We start from the raw sequence: 21371 nt of genomic DNA on the forward strand, positions 1-21371 counted from the left end.
ATTTCTGAACTGAAGAGGCTTAAATGTTTAAGCCAATTATGCAGGATCGACAGAGCTCAGGGAGGGAGCCCAAACCAAACAAGGGTTGCTTGATGGGGTTTCTCACGCCCAAGAAAATGTTTGAAACATTGAGTTAAAATAATGCATTTTACAGCACTTTCTTTGCAAAATTGGGTAGAAATCCATACAGTCTCTAATTGGTTTTGTATGGTAGCACATTGAAAAACCCAATAGTTGCAAGTCATCAACAGTGCACCGGAACATTTTCCAATGCATTTCATGCCGCCTTTGCACACAACATATATTAGTACAGGAATATATTCATGCTTGTTGTTCCTATGTATGTCCATGGAGGCTGCACCAATATATGCCATTATTACCATGTACAGACTCCCAGCCTGCAAAAATGCCATGCCGCAGAAAGAATGTCGAGGCTGACTGTGCACCATAAGTGCTATTACTGCCTAGACTGGCCTACATTCAAGGTGGGCCAGTTTAGCCAAATAGTATGTTTGCCTTAACATTGATGTATAGTCCTGTGCATCAAGAGTAAAGAAAAACGAGCATTGGCAATGCTAACAGTTCGGGCTTTGTTTGGGCTTTCGTGTAAAAGGCACTGCTGTATTGGTATTTACTAACCATTGATGTCAGCAGGTGCAACATGGTTTGAGTACCTGTGCATCTAACAGTGCCTGGTAAATGCCTAATACTTACACACAAACCAAAACCGTTGGCTTTGTCAGTGTTTGTTTTTAACACCTCTTCAGCAAAAGACAAGCAGGATGCTTTTAAATAAAGTGACTGAAGGCAGACCTGGTCAAGATATTTGCATTACACTGGTTCTGTGCTTACAACTCCAACTAAATCATTAACTCTCAGAAGAGTCCTTTGAGAAAACACTCACATACACTGTGAGGGCAAAGTTTGATGGCAATGCTTGATTAAAGGTAGCTCAAAGAGTTCCAATAAGGAAGTGTTTTGGGTGGGAAGGGCAGGAACTGGGTGTGAATTGCCATAGGGATTAGCATGGCCAGGAAAAATCATTGAATGGGCAAATAACTAAACATCTACAAGCTTTGTGTCCCTCCTCATCTGCCATTTCTCCCTATCTGTTCTCAATGCTGTAATCCAGGACTGGAATTTGGCAACATATTACTCACAGGATGAGGATCTCCGATCCAGCTCGACAATCCTGGGAAATCTATATGTTCATGCTTTAAACTATGTTGGGCAGGGCTTTGAACTGTGGTTGCTAGGTTCGAAAGTGAGGCACTCCCCACCCCCCCAAGACCACTAAAAGGTCTGAGCAGGAGCCCTTGTGAAATCCCTTGTCAATGTTGCACTGTACTGGAAATATTGACGTGCATTTTTTAGGTTGAAATGGGGTGCAGATTTTGAACTTAGCTAATGATAAATCCTCTGAGGGGGAAAAGGTAAATGTTATTATATGGCATACGTCATTTATAACATGCCTGTACACAAGTGTTTCTAGGCATGACAAGACAAGGGAGGACAATACAAATAATCTTACTAGGCCTTGTGACATTCAGATCGTGCAAGTGCGACAGTGCTACAGTGCAGGTGGTATCGAGAGGAAGAAGTGCCAGGGAGTGGGAGGGGAATGGGGAGTGGAGTCGAAGATGACACCAAAGGTTTTTTACCTCACAGGAAGGCAAAGGAAGAAGGCCCAAGGTGGGCAGCCAGAATGAGAGGGAGAAAGCCGGTGCAGGGGTCCCAATGAGAAGGATCTCTGTCTTGCAGGCATTATGTTCATGGTGTGATTACAATACCTGCCTTACACCCTCCTAATCCTACCGTTGTTGTTCTTTCACTGCGGTAGGATGAATTTCACAGTAAAAAAAGTCTATTTCCACCACTATTTGTTCGCTAAAGCAATAGTTTTGGCTTATTGGTGGCACACCTAATAACCCAAACAAAAGGAATCCATGCAGTGGAGCAACACATTTGTGCAGGTCGGGCTCTAGCCCCCTTCTGAAATGTTGGGCTTTGTTGGCTCGACCTGGCTGCATGGGCGGCACCAGCCCTTGGTTGGGGAGTGCTGAAGCCCTCCCACTTTGAGGCAGATGGCCTCTTTCGATGTGTCACCAGCACGTAGCACTTATTAAGGACAGAGGCGTAGCCAGGATTGTCTAGCAGGTGGGGACTGAAGCTAATGTAGTTGGGCCCAATGCAATGACATTAACACTTGTAAAGGCCCACACAGTGCTGCTGAGTGGGCATTTACAGATTTTGGGTGGGCCTTGCCAGCCCAGGCCCTACCCTGTCTACACCTCTGAATAAGGAGAGGCATCAGCATCAAACATGCAGAGCACAAAAAGCCTATTCATGCGATATCAACAGACTCACTTTGATAAAACCAAAGTCTTCACTTCTGTTCTCAGCTTTTAGATGGCCCACCTCTCCCGAGACTAGCATAGCATTATGAAAGTAAACAACCTCTGAATTGGGGTGAAAGGTGCGACAATGGCCAAAGGGAAGGTGCAATAGCTATTCAGCTACCTAGCTGGGCTCAGGGAATTGGGAAGGACGTGGGAGAAGGGCTGGCGGAAGATATGTCAGGGCTGGTGGGGGCCTGTTTCTTTTTGATGTTTGTGGGGCACCCCTTACATTACAGTTTGGAAAAAGGGCCAAGGCACCTGTGGAGTTCTTAAATCAATAATAAAGTCAAAATAATGCAGCAAGGCGGTTAAAAGCTGCAGATTATCAGTAGGTTTCTGTGTCATGATACTGGCAACATGGGGGCAACGACTTGGGGGCCCATTTCAACTGTAAAAGCTGAAGGGCCCAGATGCCTTCCTCAGTGGGGAGACTGTCAGCGCAATGGGTTTATTGGCCCCACTCGCTATCCGCTTTCAGAACTGTCATGCAGCCCCTGCCAGGCTGTCCAACAGAGCCGTGGCCAGACGCAACAGGACACTGACATTAATCGGTGCCTGGGCTTTGCTGTTGAGAAAGGCCCTGCAATTACTAACCTAAAACATTTCGCTGTTAGCACCTGCATTCATATGCATAGATATTTAGGTAATTGAAATTGTGATGGGGGGTTCGCACTTGTATAACAGGGGAGTGATTAGAAGGGAAATGGTGATATGAGACATCTCATTCTCACTGGCAGTAGTCCTTGAGTGCGGGGTTTCTGAAATAAAGGAGATTAACATTAAAGCTTCACCAGAATATTCTCATGTGAATGTGGAAAGATGTTAATTACTCCCACAGTAAGTTTGCCCCTCTCCCAACATTTGAAGTTAGTCCCAACCCACGCCCCGAAAGTTTAGCCTAGGTGCACCTCTGATGCAGTGACCCCACCTTATAATTATGTGGCCCCCAGGGCTGCTAAATTTCGGGGTGGAGCCGGGACACACACTCACATACCACACTTTCATAGATGCACTCATCTACAAGTCACAACACCTTACATGCATGCATACATAAAAGCCAAACACAGAGTTGACCCCAACATAATCACCAACATGCACGCATGCATTCATACACATCTACATACTCATTACACATATATACACATTTAATACAAAAATAAAAAACACTAAACTTACCTCCATGCACCTTTCAAAAGCGGGTGGCCCTTCCATCACTCTGACACGTAGAGATGCTGCTGACTGACAGGAGAGAACTCCTCTCAGATCAGTCAGCGTGGTCACACTGAGCAACGTAAACACACTGACTGACAGGAGAGGAGCCCTCTCTTTTCATTCAGCATGTCCACGTTGTCAGCGGAATAACGGGAGTCAGCAGAGCCCACTTCTGAGCCCTGCTGTCTCCCATTATTTTGCTGTTTGTTGCGGAGCAGACAGCCCAGTCCCCCGTGAGAATAAAGAACACAGAGGACTGGGCTGCCTTCTTTCTACCCAGGAGAGGGGGACACGAGGCCCCTGGCAAGCGCGAGGCCCGGGGCAGTTTGCCCCTCCTGCCCCCTCTCATGACGGCCCTGCTATTGGGTGAAGTTAAGTGTAATATGTGCTTTGGGGGCAGGGAGCAGCTGATGGTAGGTGAGTGGGCAGGTGAGACGTGGTGGTAATTGGCCTTTGGTGATAAAGGGCCGCTAAATGCACCGCTCATCTGGATAGAGGTGGGCTCCACCGACCGATGGGGCTAGAAAAAGGGGGTTGTGGTGTACGGCTCTCATGTAGGCGTGCCGTCCTGACTACAGTGATGTGGTCTGGTGGGATTTGGACCAACGTGCAATCTATTGGCAGCTGGTGTTAGTTGGTAGAGGAACAGTGGTGGTAAATTGGCTTGGTGGTAGATTGGCTCTAGAGATTGGAGTGGGTGTCAGATGGGCTGTAATTGAAGGTGGGACCTGTTGACTGGTGAGTGCTGATGGTGGGTGACCTTGTGTAGGTGTGCTGTAGTGTTCAGGTGTGCTATAGTGTTCAGGTGTACTTCGGTGGAGGCTTTTTAGTTGGTGTGGTCTGGAGGTAGCTGGCACTCTATGTTGGTGATTGTTTTGAGAGCTGGGTGATGGTCTCCGATGGGCTGAGAAGAGTGGTAGAACTCGATCATTGGTTGAGTCATGAATGGATGCGAGTTCTGGTGGTACGGGGATTGTAGGGATAGTCGGACCCTGGTTGGAGGTATTTTATGGGTATCTGAAATATACGATGGTAGGCACCTTTGGTGGTAAATGTCAAGTGTGTCAAGGCACGAGGAATCTGCATCACCAGAGATTCACCAGAATCTCACTTTCCTCGCTGACACTGGTGACCTTTTACTTGAGACCACACGCCCTGATAAAGACCCAGGAGGGTCAAAACACGTGTTGGCTGAATTTCGAATTATAATAAACGTCCTTATTAACTCCATGGGACTGGATTACCCCCTTTCAAACACACGTAATCATTCTGAAATATATTGCTGAGTCAGTGCCTACAATTCTATTGATACACTCAAGTTAATACAAGCCACTCTATCACAAAAGAGAATATATCATTCAATAAAGTACAACTACTGGTAGAGTAGTCAAATACACTTGCATCACAAATGCAGTAGTATTTGTGTGGGTTTTTACTGCATCCTGGGCTGCCTTCTTTCCCATGCCACAGCTCGATGGGTGCAACGGAGTGGACTGCCAGGCTATCTCTGGAGAGGCTTCATAGCATCACTGCCCCCATACCTCTGTGGTTCTGGGCCCAGAGGGCTAATCTTGCAGGTGCATTCATTGTACAATGCAGCCACTGGTAACATACCCAGGGGCAACTCCATATAGCGCGCTCTCGTCGTTTTCCGGGGCGCATAATCCGAGTATGTCTCGTAGCCAAACGATTGCTTTATAGCCAATATCTCGCCAGCAGGTTCGAGCAGCCTATTTTAAGTTTCTGCTTCTGTCTTGGTATCGGAGGCGTTCTTTTTACTATTGGCATCCATGATAGCGGGCCTGTGCCAATCCTCGCTCTACCTTATAATGCAAAGTTCCTTTTTAATCACCAATAAAGTTTATTCGGATAAAACAAAATCCATTAAGCAATATTACCGACAATATATAAATCTTACAACAATGCTCGGAGCAATTAAAAACAAAATCTATATGCAAATACCATTTGTTCATTGATGTTGTCTGTCTGCACCATCACGCCTTCGGGTCCATTGAGCACGGTATAAATGTAATAAAGTAAATTAAAAATAAATGTTGAAAAGCATTACATTAATATAAAGTGAATGTGCAATTTCTTCTTCCAAACATTTTCTTCCGCCGATGTCACGCTTTTCTCAAAAATTCTAAACAGCCCCGTGCCCCTGGGATAGTTTCAGCTCACAGCAAGTATTTCAAGGCAGGTCTTGCTTGGGTAAAGCCTACATGTTTAAGGAGAGGCACAATAGTCCTTTTTCTAATCTCCTGATAAACGGGACAAAAAAAATAAAATGTAAAAGATCTTCTTCAAGCCAATTACACCCCGGACAGGCTATGGACTATTTCGAGCACAGCCAGTTTTTCGTTCTCGGCCTAAGCCATAGAGAGTTAGAGCGTGCCCTGGTCAGTGCGCAGCCATCAGTGGGCTTATGGCTGTGCAAAAGGCACGCCTGGATGCCCTCTGGGCCTGAAATAAGCATATGTTTTCTGTTTGATGCCATGGCAGGGATTTTCCACCCTCTTGTCCCAATTAGTCTAATTCGTGTTTTCGATTGCCAGATGTCATGCAGGCCTTGTGGGATACACACATGACTACATTTGGAAGACCATTTTATTTTTGATTTATACAAATGCAAGAGCTCAAAAGAAAATGGCAAATCATACAGTGCAGTCCTTGTAGATTTACTGGATACATTCTTTCCTGGTTCCCATACCCACGGCTGGTGAACACCTGGTGTTGTGTTTTGGTCCAGAGCCAAATCTGCTTCCTGTTCCTCTTCTTTAAGTTGATGTTGCCCTTCCTCCCGAAGCATGTGGTAAGGCTTTAGTTATAGTTGGCCCAGGAAGTGCCATCACCATTTTCCAGGCATCCTAGCCCTTCTGCAACATCAGGGTTGCATCCCTGGATCACTTTACCCTTCACTGCCTGAACCAATGATAACATTTCTGTCCTTGCATCACTTCTCCTCCCATAGTCTGGTCCTGCCCAGACCTGCCCTGGCCCATGGAACCTTCCTGCTCTTATTGCATTCCTCCTCCAGGTGCCAGAGTATCCTCTTGGAATTAGCAGCCACCCCTTAATTTTAAGTCTCATCTCACCTCTTTCTATCACTTCTCAGTACCTATCACCTCCCCAATTATTTACAGCTTCCTCTGAATGTTACCACCTCCTTCGGACTCTTGCCACAAAATCCTAAAAAAACATCTACTCCAGATCTCTGCCACCTAGTTTTACCACCTGCTTCAATTTCGTACCACCTCCTCCGAATGCTACCACCTATTCAAATGTCCTACCATCTCTTCCTGACTCCTTCTCCCCATCCTGACTCCACCACCCTCTACTATTCCACAATTTCCATGACATGCTCTAAACTCCTCCAACTACCAGTGCCAAAATACTTCAACTCACACCCAGCAACTGGGGCCAGCTGTATTTATAGTCTGTCCCCCACCCCTTGGGTAATTTTTGGATTGTGGGTCTGGACCTGAGAAGGGTAATTGAGAGAAGATTGGCTGAATTCTTTCAGTGCCCTTTGGGCTGATCTGGGATCATGGGGTGGCAACCAAGCCTACATCTGGCCTGCATCCATCTTGGATTTTGGGCATGCTTCTCTGGGCCTCCTTGAGGCTGCCTGCACTGAGCTGTGAGCTGGGGTATTTCCGACATGTGAATTCTGAGCCCGTAGGTCCATTTTATTGTTGTGATAGGAACCCAGCCACCCGAGTAATCCTCCTGCATGCCCCCGGACTCTCTTAGGAGAACTGCTCAAGCAACCCAAGTCCCTTTTTGAGGAGGCAATTTGTCTGAGGCAGAATCACGTGGCCTTGAAAGCCAGCCAACAAAAGTATGATTTAGTCTTCGAAAAAGAAAACATTATTGAATCTAGCATGTTGTGCCACTTGTAATTATGTAATTACGAGCCACTACTACGAACCACTATAACCTCTGACAGAGAAGGGTCGGAGAAAGATCCGAGTAAGACCAGAAGTTGGTCTGCCATACCCACAGAGATTTTGGGAGGTCCACGGTAGTCCTCCTTAAAAGCCCAAATCCTCCAGCATATATATAACTCCTCATCTAATATCCTACAGAGGCTTTACAAGAACACATGGATCACTATTTGTAGAAAGACTCAACCCTCTATTACAAGCTGAGGTTGCGGCGTAGTACATGGATGCAATGTCCTGTAAGCAAAAAAAGGTTTCAAATGTTAGGAGGAATATATATGACCATTTATTCACAGAACCTCTCGCAACATAAAATTGGCGATGATTTAAAACCATTAATAAATAAAAAATATGAAAATAGTCATGTTTTACTGATTTTAAAACCATATAAAAATTGGGTTTGAAATACAAATGCAAGAATATCTCACTCCTACATTCCACTCGAGCAATAATGGGAGTGAATAACCTCTGGACCCTTTAATTTTAATATGTGTATTGCGCAGACCACGGACCAGTAGGCTTAAGGGCGCAACAACAATAAACAGAGGACAACAAACGAAGACATGGGTACAACCTCTCCAAAACAAATGCATAGGAGGCTAAGGATCTGTAATGCTGCCGAGATGCAGCTATGTTTTCGTCCACAATGTGTTGTCTTGGTCTTGTGCCAAGACCAAGCAGTCAGAGTCTAGTGTCAAAGTGACTAAGTGCAAAAGCTGTGGATTCACATAAGCATTACCTGGACCTTTGCAGGACTTTGTGACGATTCAACAGTACCCCGATCAGTGGTATTGGGCAATGTTCCCAAAAAGGAAGGTTAGCATAGAGGTTGTCTACAGAACTAGAGGGATCTCATTTTTTAGATTATTACATTTTTATTTTAGGAACACAAAGGTAAAATATAGCAAAAGAAATGCAGTAATAACATAACCAGCGGGAACAGTGTAAACAAACAATAGAGTAATCGGGTAACAGCAAGTTGGATGTCCATGATACCAAGATGACTAAAAAAAAACAAAACTCATTAAAAGAAAAACCTCATGAAAGTATGGCTATAATCTATACAGCAGGTATTACAATACCAGTAGAGCAATCAAAATCACATTGATGAAAACAGTACAAAGAACATGACCCGAAAGCACATCAGCCATACGTATACAGGAACAATCTCCATTTATCATTAAATGTATCCGTTTCCCCTCTGTGCTTGAAAATGGCCCTCTTATACGTGGACAAGGTCAACAATTCCTCCACCCAATCATCAATACAGAAGGTATTGGAGGATTTCCACACACGTAGGATCAAATGGCATGCTTTGCAGCTATTTAATAAATAACGGGCATCACTTAGAACAAGAATTATCTGGGAAGTTAGGACATTTTTTTTTAAAGCCTGCAATAACCTATTACAGGTCCAAGGTGTTACCTTCTCTAATGTATGATGTTGATATGTTTGTAGGAAGGCATCTGAGTTGCTTTCTATTGGAAGGAACCATCTGGCAGAATGTCCCGGGTTTTCCTAGGGTGTCCCAGCTTCTGTTATACTATATGAGCTGGGTGTGTAATCAAAGAAATTGTCATGCATGCTGGACATTTTACCTCTGGATCTGGAACTCCGTCTGTACGCAGAACCGGTTATGCTCATAGAACTGCTAGACCGTTTTATTCGAGATGGAGGTTGTTTGATGTATTACCAGGAAAACAACATCTGCATTATTCATGTCGTTGAATTCACGTGATTCAGGATTGTCACGTGTTTTACGGCAGAACGTTTATAAGCAGCGTGGATACGTGGCTCGCTGCTTCTGATTGAACATTTTGGCATCTTGGTAGCTGAACTTTTCATCTGCGTCCTCGCATCCCGTCAGTTGCTTCTTTGGCCTTCATCAATGTGTTCCTTCACACGCGATCTCCTGTATCTGCCTTCAGCAGATTTGTGAGCGTGTCTTCTCACACGCGGGTTCCTGTTTCATTTGTATGCTGGTTTCCTGTCCGCGTGTAAGTTTCTGCTTTCCATCCCACGCGGACACTGGAACTCTTCAAGCGCGGCTGTCCTGGCTAAATGTACTTGATTCGCATGTAAAATCCCACGCGGACGCTGGAACTCTTCAAGCGCGTCTGTCCTGGCTGCGTGTACTTGGTCTGCATGTATCCAGCATGCGGTTGATTTGAACCTTTGAGGAAATAACAGGTGGACTCATTCCAATTGTTTTGTTCCTGGTGGGAAAGGAAGGTGTATCTACAACTTTTATTTGAAGGTGTCTGTGCACAGAACTATGGACGCCATCCTGTGGTGCACCAACCCGGTATCTAGCGAAGCCTCGTGCTCTTCGGGATAAGTCTCCCTTACTAACCTTCCCTCCTTTGTCGTTGGTTTTCTTTCCTGGATTTCTTCATTTACTTTGGTGGATACTCCAGTTCTAAGCCCACTAGTTAGTGTTGGAATTTGCATTATTGCCATTCTATCAGAGAGGTTAGTTGAGATAGTTTCTCATTATGCTTTATTTTCCCTAGGCTGCCTTCCTATTACTCTCCCACGCCCTTTCCAGTGATCCTTCTCTCTGCCTGTTTTACCAGTCTGAGAGCTGTATCATTTGGAAGAGCTAAATTGACATCACTTCTATCAAATCGTGTGAATTCAAGGATCCCGAAGACCCCTATCAATTGTATCCTTTTTGGTTACTGTATCCTTTTCATAAGATACTTTGGGGATTTATGACAGAATTAGAAGCCATGGAGGGTACGGACCCTATAACGGTTCTGAATCAATTAATCACAGATTTGAGAAATGAAATGATTACGGCACAGGACACATTGCGTCATTGCATGGATGTTATGCAAGACGCTATTCTGACTGCTCCTCAGGGAACACTGGCTCCAGCTGCCATTGCATCCAGATTCGGTACCCCGGTACCACAACAGGAAAACCTTCAAGTGATTATGCCAACGCAGTTTCCTTTGGCTCCTCCAGAAAGGTTCACAGGAGATCCCAAAACCTATAGAACCTTTGTCAATCAGTTCCGACTCCATTTCCTGTGCCGGCCTAACTCATTTCCTGATTTAACTACAAAGGCGGCCTTCGTGCTTTCCCATTTGGGGGGCACAGCTGCTGCTTGGGCTAATCCTCTATTGGAGACTAACAGTCCTTTGTTGTACGATTGTGACGAGCTTCTATCTGCCATGAGCAAGGTCTTTGATATGCGTTATTCTACTCAAGCCACAGATCTGGAATTGCTTAACCTACAACAAGGTAATCAAACACTATTAGCCTACATAGCCAGATTTAATCAATTAACCGCCGAGACCCAATGTCCTCAAGATAAGAAAACCGCAGTTTTTTACAAGGGTCTCTCAGAGAACTAAAAGACACCTTGTCTACGGTTCCTGTGGTCCCTACGGGGTTCACAGAATTGCTCGATCTGATTCTACAAATCGATGCTCGAAGAAATGCTTGCAAAGGAGAGAGAAAACCATTCTTGCAAGCATCAGTTCGTTCTGAGGTACCAGCAGCCTCATCTAATGATCCTGAACCAATGCAAATCGGTGCTGTGAGAGGCCGATTATCTAATGCAGAAAGGGAAAACCGTAGAAAAAACAATCTTTGCATGTACTGTGGTTCATCTGAGCATTTACTGATGGCATGGCCCAAAAAACCAGTTAAGCGTTCGGGAAACGCCAAAACTCGACACTAGAAGGAGTCCCTGTGTCGAGTGTTACATCGGACTCCCGTACCATTCCAGCTTATACACCTATAGCTATAGAGGTGACGTTACATTTTGCTGATCAAGAGTTAGTTTCCAGGGCCATGGTTGATTCTGGAGCCACAAATAATTACATCGACATTACATATGCAAAAAAATGCTCTATACCCTTGATAACCAAAAACAAACCTGAAACAGTGAGCACTGTGGATGGGTCAGTCTTGACTTCAGGTATGGTCACTCAGGAGACTGTACCTATTCGAATGACTTTATCAAATGGGCATTCAGAGGAAATGGTTTTTGATGTCATCGCAGCTCCTCATTACAAATTATTGCTTGGTCTTGCCTGGATGACTCTTCATAATCCAACCATTGACTGGGTTACGGGATTGATTCAATATCCTTCTGCTTATTGCAACGAACATTGCTTTACCACTCAAGGGGTGTCATCCAAATCACATATTCTGGTCTCTATCGAGGGAGGTTTTTCTATCAGCGTTGTACATCAGAGCAGTACACATATACCATGTGAATATACTGAATATGCAGATGCCTTTGATAAGGGCCAAGCAGAACAGCTGCCTCCTCATAGACAGTATGACTGTCCGATTTGATCTAATTCCTGGGGCTAAGATACCTACTGGTCGTGTGAATTCTTTAACTCCCAAAGAAGATGCTGTCTTAAAAGACTACATTGATAAGGCTCTTGATATGGGGTTCATACGGCCATCCCAATCGCCTGCTGCCTCTCCATTATTCTTTGTTCCTAAAAAAGGAGGAGACTTAAGGCCATGCATAGATTACAGGGCTCTTAATGACATCACCATAAAGAACCAATATCCGTTACCCTTGATAAATGTTTTGTTAGATCAACTTGGCACTTCTGTGTATTTTTCTAAATTAGATTTACAGGGAGCATACAATCTGGTTCGCATCCGTGAAGGCGATGAGTGGAAGACCGCTTTCAAGACGCAGTACGGCCTATATGAATATCTGGTGATGCCTTTTGGTCTCTGTAACGCTCCAGCCACGTTTCAGTTCTTCATGAACGACATCTTCAGAGACATGATGGACCAGTACGTGGTGATATATTTGGATGATATATTGATCATCTTTTTCAGAACATGTAAAACATGTGTCCGCTGTTCTACAAAGGCTCAGAGAGAACAAACTCTTTGTTAAAGCAGAGAAATGTGTCTTTCATACACAGGAAGTTGAATTTCTGGGTTACGATATCACCAACCACGGTGTCCGAATGAGCCGTTCCAAAGTGAAAGCTATATTGAATTGGCCTGTTCCACATAATGTCAAGTCTCTACAGTCATTCCTAAGCTTTGCGAATTTCTATCACAGATTTATCCGTTCCTTCTCCAAAATAGGGGCCCCATTGACAGCCTTGACTAGTTCCAAAGTACCATTCTGTTGGAATCCGAACGCCCAAAAATCATTTGAGACACTAAAGGAAACGTTTACCACTGCACCTGTACCGCAGCATCCCGACCCTGATTGTCAGTTTATTGTGGAAGCGGATGCTTCCAGTGTCGCTACGGGAGCAGTTCTTTCCCAAATCTGTGCAGAAACCAAGGAGGAGCATCCAGTTGCTTTCTTTTCTCGTAAACTAACATCTTATGAACAGAACTATACCGTTACTGAACGGGAATTGCTTGCGATCAAGGATGCTTTTCGAGAATGGCGACATCCTCTTCTTGGTGCCAAACATCAGGTGTTGGTGTATTCAGATCATCGGAATCTTCAGGCATTCAAACCTATAAAATGTCTTACTGCTCGCTAGGCTAGATGGCATGTTTTTTTGCTCAATTTGATTTCCAAATCACATATCGCCCTGCCAGACAACATGTCAAATCGGATGCTCTATCCCGCATCAGTGAGGAGGTGAAGGAAGATCCTCCGGTTCAAAATACGTTGTTGGCAGATCATGTGGTATGTCGTTGTTCTGCACAGTCTTCCCTCAAATCTGAATTACAGGAATGGGTGAAACAAAATCCAAGACTGGTTCAGGAGTTCAATCTAGATATCCACAACGATTTACCTTTCACACAAGGGGTGCTTTATCTACCAACAGAAACCACTCGGAACCGGGCTCTCACCTGGGGACACGATTCAATTGTGGCAGCCCATCCTGGACAAAAGAAAACCCTTGAGCTGCTCAAGAGATGGTGTTGGTGGCCTTCTATCAAACGAGATGTAATTGATTATTTTTTATACATGTTCAGTATGCATCCAATGCAAGAACACTCCCGGAAAACCAGTGGGTTTATTACAATCTTTACCTGTGCCTCACAAACCTTGGTACATGATATCAATGGATTTTGTGGTGGAACTCCCAAGTAATAATGGTTACAATACCATATGGGTTGTGGTAAACTACTTTGCTAAATTGGCTCTTTTTGTTCCCTGTATTGGGTTACCAACAGCTGCGGTGCTGGCTGATTTATTTGTCAGACATATCTTCGGTTTTTTTGGTCTACCTTCAGTGATAATTACTGACAGGGGCTCACAGTTTGCCTCCCGTTTTTGGAAAGCACTAACCTCGGCATTACTTATTGATGACAGGATGTCTAGTGCTTATCATCCCCAAACAGACGGACAGACTGAGAGGACCAATAGCACTATGGAACAATACCTGCAGTGTTTGTGTCTTCAGTTTCAGTCAGACTGGATCACTGTCCTGCCAGCAGCAGAATTTGCCTACAATAATTCCTACCATAGTGCCATAGGCACTTCACCTTTCTATGCTCTATATGGGCAACACCCCAAATCCATTCCGTTGGATTCTGGTTTGTCTTTGGACACTCCTGTAGCCGTTCGTAATCTTAGTGATCTAAAGAATATACAGGCGAAGGTAATTCAGCAGTTGGAGCGGGCTAAAAAATGAGATAAGTACTATGCTGATACTCCCAGAGAACCCGCACCGGTCTACAAAGCAGGCATGAGAGTATGGCTGTCTACTAAGAACTTGAAGATACCGGGAAAAAAGAAACTGTTACCCAAGTACATAGGGCCATATGAGGTGCTCAAGGTGATTAACCCGGCTGCTGTCTGCCTGGCATTGCCACAACGATGGTGAGTGCATCCAGTATTTCACGTCTCACTCTTTAAACCATGCTCTGATGCCACTAGATTGCCTATATGGCCTGTTGCTGTTTCTGTGAAAGGATCAGACGAATTTGAGGTACAGGAAATACTGGATATTATTTATATTATTATGGTGGACTGGAAAGGTTATGGCCCAGAAGACAGATCATGGGAACCTCTTTCCAATATCCATGCTCCCGCTTTATTGAGAAAATTCCACTTGAAGAGGGGAGATGCTGCTCTTTTGGGGGGTGGCACTGTCTTACATGCTGGACATTTTACCTTTGAATCTGGAACGCTGTCTGTACGCAGAACGGGTTATGCTCATAGAACTGCTAGACCATTTTATTCGAGATGGAGGTTGTTTGATGTATTACCAGGAAAACGATGTCTGCATTATTCACGTCATTGAATTCACGTGATTCAGGATTGTCATGTGTTTTACGGCAGAACGTTTATAAGCAGCGTGGATACGTGGCTCGCTGCTTCTGATTGAACATTTTGGCGTCTTGGTAGCTGAACTTTTCATCTGCGTCTTCACCATCCTTTCCCCTCACTCTCTGGCCGGCCTCCCTTGGACCTCCTCCTACCCCCAACTGCGAGGCTAAGAAGCTCGGGGTCATCTTTGACTCCACCCTTTCCTTCTCCGCCCACATCTCTGAGATCTCTAAAAAGTCAAATTTCCGACTGCTCCTCCTGAGAGGTACTCTGCCTTTCCTCTGCTTCCCCCAGAAGCTCATGGTACCCCAAGCTCTGGTTCTCTCTAGCTTGGACTATTGTAACAACCTCTTTCTAAACCTTCCTGCCTCTACTCTCCGCCCTCTGCAACTAATCCAGAACAGGACTGCGAGACTTGTCCTTGGCTTCAAGCCCTGGGATCGTATCTCTCCAGCTCTGAAATCTCTCCACTGGCTCCCAGTTGATGCAAGGATTAAATTCAAAACCCTCTGCATTGTCCACAAGGCTTTCAGTGGCCTGGGTCCAAAATACCTTCAGCTATCCCTCCGTAAATACCTCCCCTCTCGAGCTCTTCGCTCCTGTACCTCCAACTCCCTCAGGGTCAGTCGTTTTTCAAAGAAACGAGCTGGGGGTAGATCTCCGTCTTCGGCTGGGGCCTCCCTCTGGAACAGCTGCTTGCCACTCTAAAACTTGAGGAGAACCATCTCCGGATCTGGAAGCACCTCAAGACCTTCCCCTTTTCTTCTGCCTTCGCTCCCCCTCTCCCCTGCTGATCTGTTCTCTCTTGGCACTGTGCACCTGGCCACCCTCTGTCCTTCGGGCCCAGGTACCTGCTCACCCTGCCACCCTCCCGCACTGCCTCCGGGCCACCCCTTGCACTGGTGTCTGTATCTGTACCCATACATCCCCCCCCCTTTTTCTTCCTGCACTTATCAGACCTACCCTGTCTGCTGCCTTAAACCTAGCACTTGCAAATTGCTGGCTGCATTACCACTGTCTGTTGCCTTTATTATTTATTTATTGTTATTTATCTGTTTCTCCTCTGCTTCGCAATTTCCACTTATCCCTCCTTCCATGCACTTTTCCCCCTCCCCCTCTCCCATGCACTTGCACGTTCTCAATGTCACTGGGCCTAGTAAGATTGCTGTTTTGTTCTCCCCTGTTCCCCTCCCTTGCCTTGTCGCTCTCTGAAACACTTGTGTACGAGCTCGATAGAAATAAAATATCAATCATTCACAATACTCCCAAACTAGCAGGGACCCCAGTCGTAAGGGCACATTTATATGGTGTGTTTTCCTCTTGTAGCATAGCAATAGCTATTAAGAGGAACAATCATTGAGAGCCCCAGAACCTAGCGGCTTAACAATTGTAGTGATCAAGTCCTAACAATCCTTTGTTGCCTAATATGCTGGTAGATTTATTTTCTGATATCATTAGTAGTGCTCGTTTTCAATCTTCTTGGATGCTTTCCGAAATTATTCTAATTTATAAAAGGGCCATCAGAGATGATATAGGAAATTACTGACATATCGCCCTGCTTGATATGTGTTGCTTGTTCCTTGATTTTAAATTAACTACATACATGGTCACTAAAGAATAACATTGTGTCAATTTATCAGAATGGATTCAGAAAAAGTTCTAATACTGTACTCAATGCTTTGATTTTTAATAGGTTTAAACACCAAACTGTCCTATATCATAGAACTCTGTTGAGTCTCCAGCATAATCTGGATGTTAGTCAGAAATATTTTATTGACAAAAATGTACACATATTATTATCCTATGGACTGTTTAAGATGCTGTAAGAAATGTGTGCACACGGTTGCCTATTCTAGTAGGGTTTTTACACGACATGAAGATAAGTTTTTGGTGGGAATGGAGTAACTTGACTAGATACGCCCAAAAACAACTTTATTATCAATGTGCAAGTTATTCTGAATGTAGGCCAATGGGCCTAGATCTTAAACAAATGCAGCAATGTATGTATTTTCTCTTCAGTTTGCTGCACAGAAAATGGCAATACATGGTGCACCGACGGGTATATTGACAAAGGATTGCATCTGGAGTTTCTGTAAAAGATAATTCAGTTATTGAAACTTTGAAGCAAATATTTGCAACATATCCTTCAATAAGACAATATTAGTAAATCATTTTGTCAAAAATGCTGTAAATGTTGAATCTAATTGCATTGGACACGTTTAATGAATGGCAAAACCTATCTTCATCTTAGCTTTGATAAGTTATTGTGATTATGTACTTGAATTGAAAAAGAGATGTTTTACACTTTTGATATATTGTATATTATTTAATGGTTGTTTCTTAGAAACTGAGGTGTAAAGTTTGATCCAAACCAAATACGCAAACAAATAAAAAATAAATGGGAAACAGGCGGCGCCTGACGGGTATGCCGCCTGTACCGCTTTAAGTTAGCAAGGGCTGAGGGCAGGGGGTAGCACAGAAGCAGATCAAACAACAGTAATGCAGAAACAAAGTAAAAGAATGCCCAATTAAAGTTCTATAAAGAAGGATATTTTCATTAAAATTACAATACAAACGCACTCATCAAAAACACCAAACCCTCCTTTAAGAAGGAAAGTACAGAACATGCAGATTTTGTGAAGAACGAAGACATGCAAGCACAGGAATTATTTGAAGCCGTAATATATAAAGCCACTGAAGATGTGATTAAAAACGTAGGTGGATCTTACTAGTTATTGTGACACTTTAATGCAGGCTAGGAGGGCAGAACCACTTCAAATACTGAGTAATGTTTCTTCTTGGAGCTTGACAACATCAAGACAGGTTTTGGGGCACTTCCAATGGGTCGAGTCAACAGCGACACATTTGAGTTGGTGGTTTCCAATGGATCGCGAGAGTCGATATTTTTTAGTTGGCTCCAGATTGTTCTGCAGTCTGTTCTTGTGGCAGTGATTAGCTCGAATCAGGTAAAGAACAGGCAGGTAATGGTTTGAGCCAGAGTGTTGATTCATCGAGTCAGCTTAAGGTCCAACTATACAATGCTGTTCTTCACTGGCGATCAGCTCAAATGGCCGTAGAACAGGGAGGCAATGTATCAATTCAGCGGTCCATAGGCTCCGCAGCGGATCAAATAGTGGAGTGTCAATGCCGATCCAGGGTTTTGTGGTTGCTCGAAAAAAAAACCTGAATGTGATTTGATCCGGCTCAAATGGGTTGATGCTAGACAACAGGGTCTAGAGATGTATCTGGACTTCTGGATGCTGGGGAACCCATCCAGCATTTCCAGGGGCATAGTAATTCCTTTCGTCTGCACTTTCCAACAAGAACATTTTTTAGAGAGCTCGTTCAGGGTTTTGTCACTTCCAGTGAGTAGGTTCTTGTGCATAAGTGGACTCAGTTGTGGTAGCCAATGTATAGCCAGAAGATCACCTCCAAATATTCCCTAGGGATAGTTAGGGGAGAGATTGCCTGTTCCTTAGATTTCTTGGTCTTCACCTGTACGGCAGAAGATGTTGGTGTGTCCAACAATTAATCAAGTAAGGGGCGCCTCCACTTTTAAAGCAAAATACCGCCTCAGATTGTTTCCCTTCTAGCCTTCAGGGCCCAATTCTGACTTCTGTTTCCATATCTTCTTGACTGGTGATGTCCGACCAAGATTACATTGTCTGCAGGAAATGGTGGGCGGAGGGGTGTCATGATTGCAAAGGATAGGTGGGGAACATCAGGAAAAAACTCATATACAATTTAGTTGAGTCTAAGTGTGGCCGCTACTGACCTAAGGTAGATCAGGGAGGAATGAGGGTACAGGGTTTACGTGCTTGTGAAAGAAAATGCCACAATTCAACAGGTTAATGGTGTAAATTGGTTGGTCGGAAGACAAGCATACCTCTCTGCTCTATGGAGGGCTGCAATCTGAGCCAATACACATTTGTTCAAGTTGTTGATGCACTTCGCACGTGATCTGAGTACATCAAGTGGGTAGTGCAACTTGACCACCGTTTATCGGAACAGAAAAGCAATCAGTGTGATATTTGTATGGTAAGGTCCCGGATACCCCTGTCAACTTTTAAAGTCTCAGATGAAGCCCTAGAGCATATGCAAATTTGAAGTGTTAAAGGGCCCTTGACACAAGAAGAAAGACGGAAATGAAAAACCCCAAAACTGTGCCTGTGTTTGTGGGTGTCCCAGGCACTCCTCCAGGGAATACCCTTCAAGGCTGATATGATGAAGGAAATCCCTAGGAGCAGTTGAAGAATGTAAGAAGACATCCCATCTGGAAAACTGAATTGCCAAGTGGTTGGGGAGGCAAACCAATCGGGCAAGGGTTTACAGTGGCCTTCCAATGTTAATGACATGGGAAAGTGCCTACTCAGCTAACCTAACAAGTGGTGTTCACCACTAAGGTAGGAAGATCTTTTGCATCAGTGGTCTATATTGATTGTGAAGCCACATGCAACTATATGATTGCATATTTTCTGGTAGCCTTGGAATCCTTCCAATCCAGAAAAGATGCACCGAAAAAATGTAGTCTCGGTGGTTGGAATTAGTAGTTTGTCACGTCCCATGAGTTAACAAACTGAACTTATTCACCTGCAATGCATAGATGGAAATATTGAATGGGTCTCCTTTCATCACATAGGTGACCCACACTTTAAATCTTTCTAGGAACTCTTTGGTTACCTGAGCACGAATCAACCAAAAAGACATTGTATAATAGCCAAGGGACAGTGGATAGGTCAGTATCGGGAGATTTGAGCAGTATACAGGGATTACCAGGGAAGATTTATAAAATTTGTATTGCACGGTGAGTAGCACATATATCGAAACCCAGAATCAACCATATGCTTGTCAGATCATCTTAGTGCTGGGATCGGGTACACTTTAAGAGAACATTCAAGAAAACCTGAAGATGGACACCTCTGAAAGTACCTCCGAAGTAGCTTGCTAAAGGTTTTATTGTGCCGTTTAGGTCTCCAGCAGCATCTCCCTTTTCTTTATCAGAAGGATAGGCAAGGGGCAAAATGCATGTGTGGAAAGCAAAACGACATGGAGCAACACAGGTTCGATCCCCAGGTCCGCACTTAGAAACCTCTGGGTATTAAGCGAGTTATAAATAACCTATCATATCAAAAAAGGAGGATGTTTACCGGTATCAACTCCCCTTAATATTAATCCGGTGCTCATGGATCAAGTAAAAGAGGCCAATATTTACACGAAGCTGATTTTCGATTGGCATGTCGAATTCATGCAAAGGATGGAGACAAAATGCTGTTCTTTACCAGGTAATAACAGCCTTTATAACGCACTTTGTAGCATTCCAATATTTCAAAATGGAGTACAATTTGAAGTGTTGAATATGTGTTCCATGGTGTACATCATGTATATTCTTGTATATTCCAAGTAGAGCAAATGGCATATGTGTGTACTGTCCTCATATAGTTCCTGAAGTACAGACTGTTCACAAGGTTAGAGAAGTGCACCTTCCACATTCATCATGTGGCTTTTCTCGGTTTCATCCTAACACTTAACCTGGTAAGCATGGACCCTAAAAGTGGCTGCACTAGAACAGCAGCCTGTTTCTAGTCCTATGGGTATCCTGTTGGACATTAATGGAAACTGTTGTTGGAGGAGGAGGGAAAGACTGGGCAGCTATTTGAGATGGTGTCAGGGCTCACCCTTACCTTGCTTCGTTGTGGGAGTCGGGAGATGAGGAGGTTTGGCCGACCCCGGTCAGAAGCACCATTTGCCAATGATATGTCCACCAGAGTACACGGTAACCCCTGTAGAGCCGTCCAAAGTTGAAGGAAAACATGAGATGGGTGAAAACCTTCCTTGAAAGTACACAGTCTGATGAGAAGAATCCAGAGGAAGTAGTCAGTCAGAAGAATGAAAAGTAGGCAAGCTGGAACTAGTCTGGGATGTGAATACGGATAAGAATGACAAAGAAAAGAATAGCCAGGAGGAAGACACCAGGATTGAAAAAAAGGGGATTAGAAGCTGAGTGAAGCAGCTAAGGAAGCATAGAGGCCACTGGAAACCAGGGAAGGCAAGGTTATATGGGCAGGGCTCATCCAAAGTCGAAGGTCCACAGTGTTGAGACGTGCTGCAGGGATGCGAACCTGCAAATTATTGAGCCAATTGCGTAATGGACAAATGATTAGAACACAACTCCCATCACGCCTAGAGCATAGCAAACCATCAGTGATGCCAAAGGGCCCTCTTTCTTTCCTTAAAAAATGCTGAGCAGTTAACAGTACGTTAGTCAAACTAATTATTTCTCAACATGACAATTCTTAATGCCATCAGAGATTTTGTGCTACAGTCTTTTACAAACACAGACACAATAGCTTGCTGGACTTGCACTGTTGTGAGTTATGCCACATAAGAATACAAAACAAGGTTTGGCCCTTTCCAAATAATCAATCGTATCTTCAACTTTGTTTCCATGCATTGATTTAGTCTAATCAACTTTCTTAGGCAGATCTCTTAAAATGGTGTGAAGAAGCTGGCCTGTGAACTGCTAAATTTTCCTAGGCAGGTTCCTGTCGAGGCAAATGTATTTTTTATGAATGTCTCTCTGGG

The 21371-nt window shown here is 44.1% G+C and overlaps 1 protein-coding gene across 7 annotated transcripts in view; it reads left to right on the forward strand.

Annotated features, from left to right (window-relative positions):
- LOC138521067 (receptor-type tyrosine-protein phosphatase V-like) overlaps nt 1-21371 on the forward strand; it is a 641711-nt gene that overhangs the window by 237312 nt on the left and 383028 nt on the right. The window lies entirely within an intron of this gene.

The sequence above is a fragment of the Ambystoma mexicanum genome, chromosome 13, assembly GCF_040938575.1.
Source record: "Ambystoma mexicanum isolate Mex_15411 chromosome 13, UKY_AmexF1_1, whole genome shotgun sequence".
In the NCBI taxonomy this organism is placed as follows: domain Eukaryota; kingdom Metazoa; phylum Chordata; class Amphibia; order Caudata; family Ambystomatidae; genus Ambystoma; species Ambystoma mexicanum.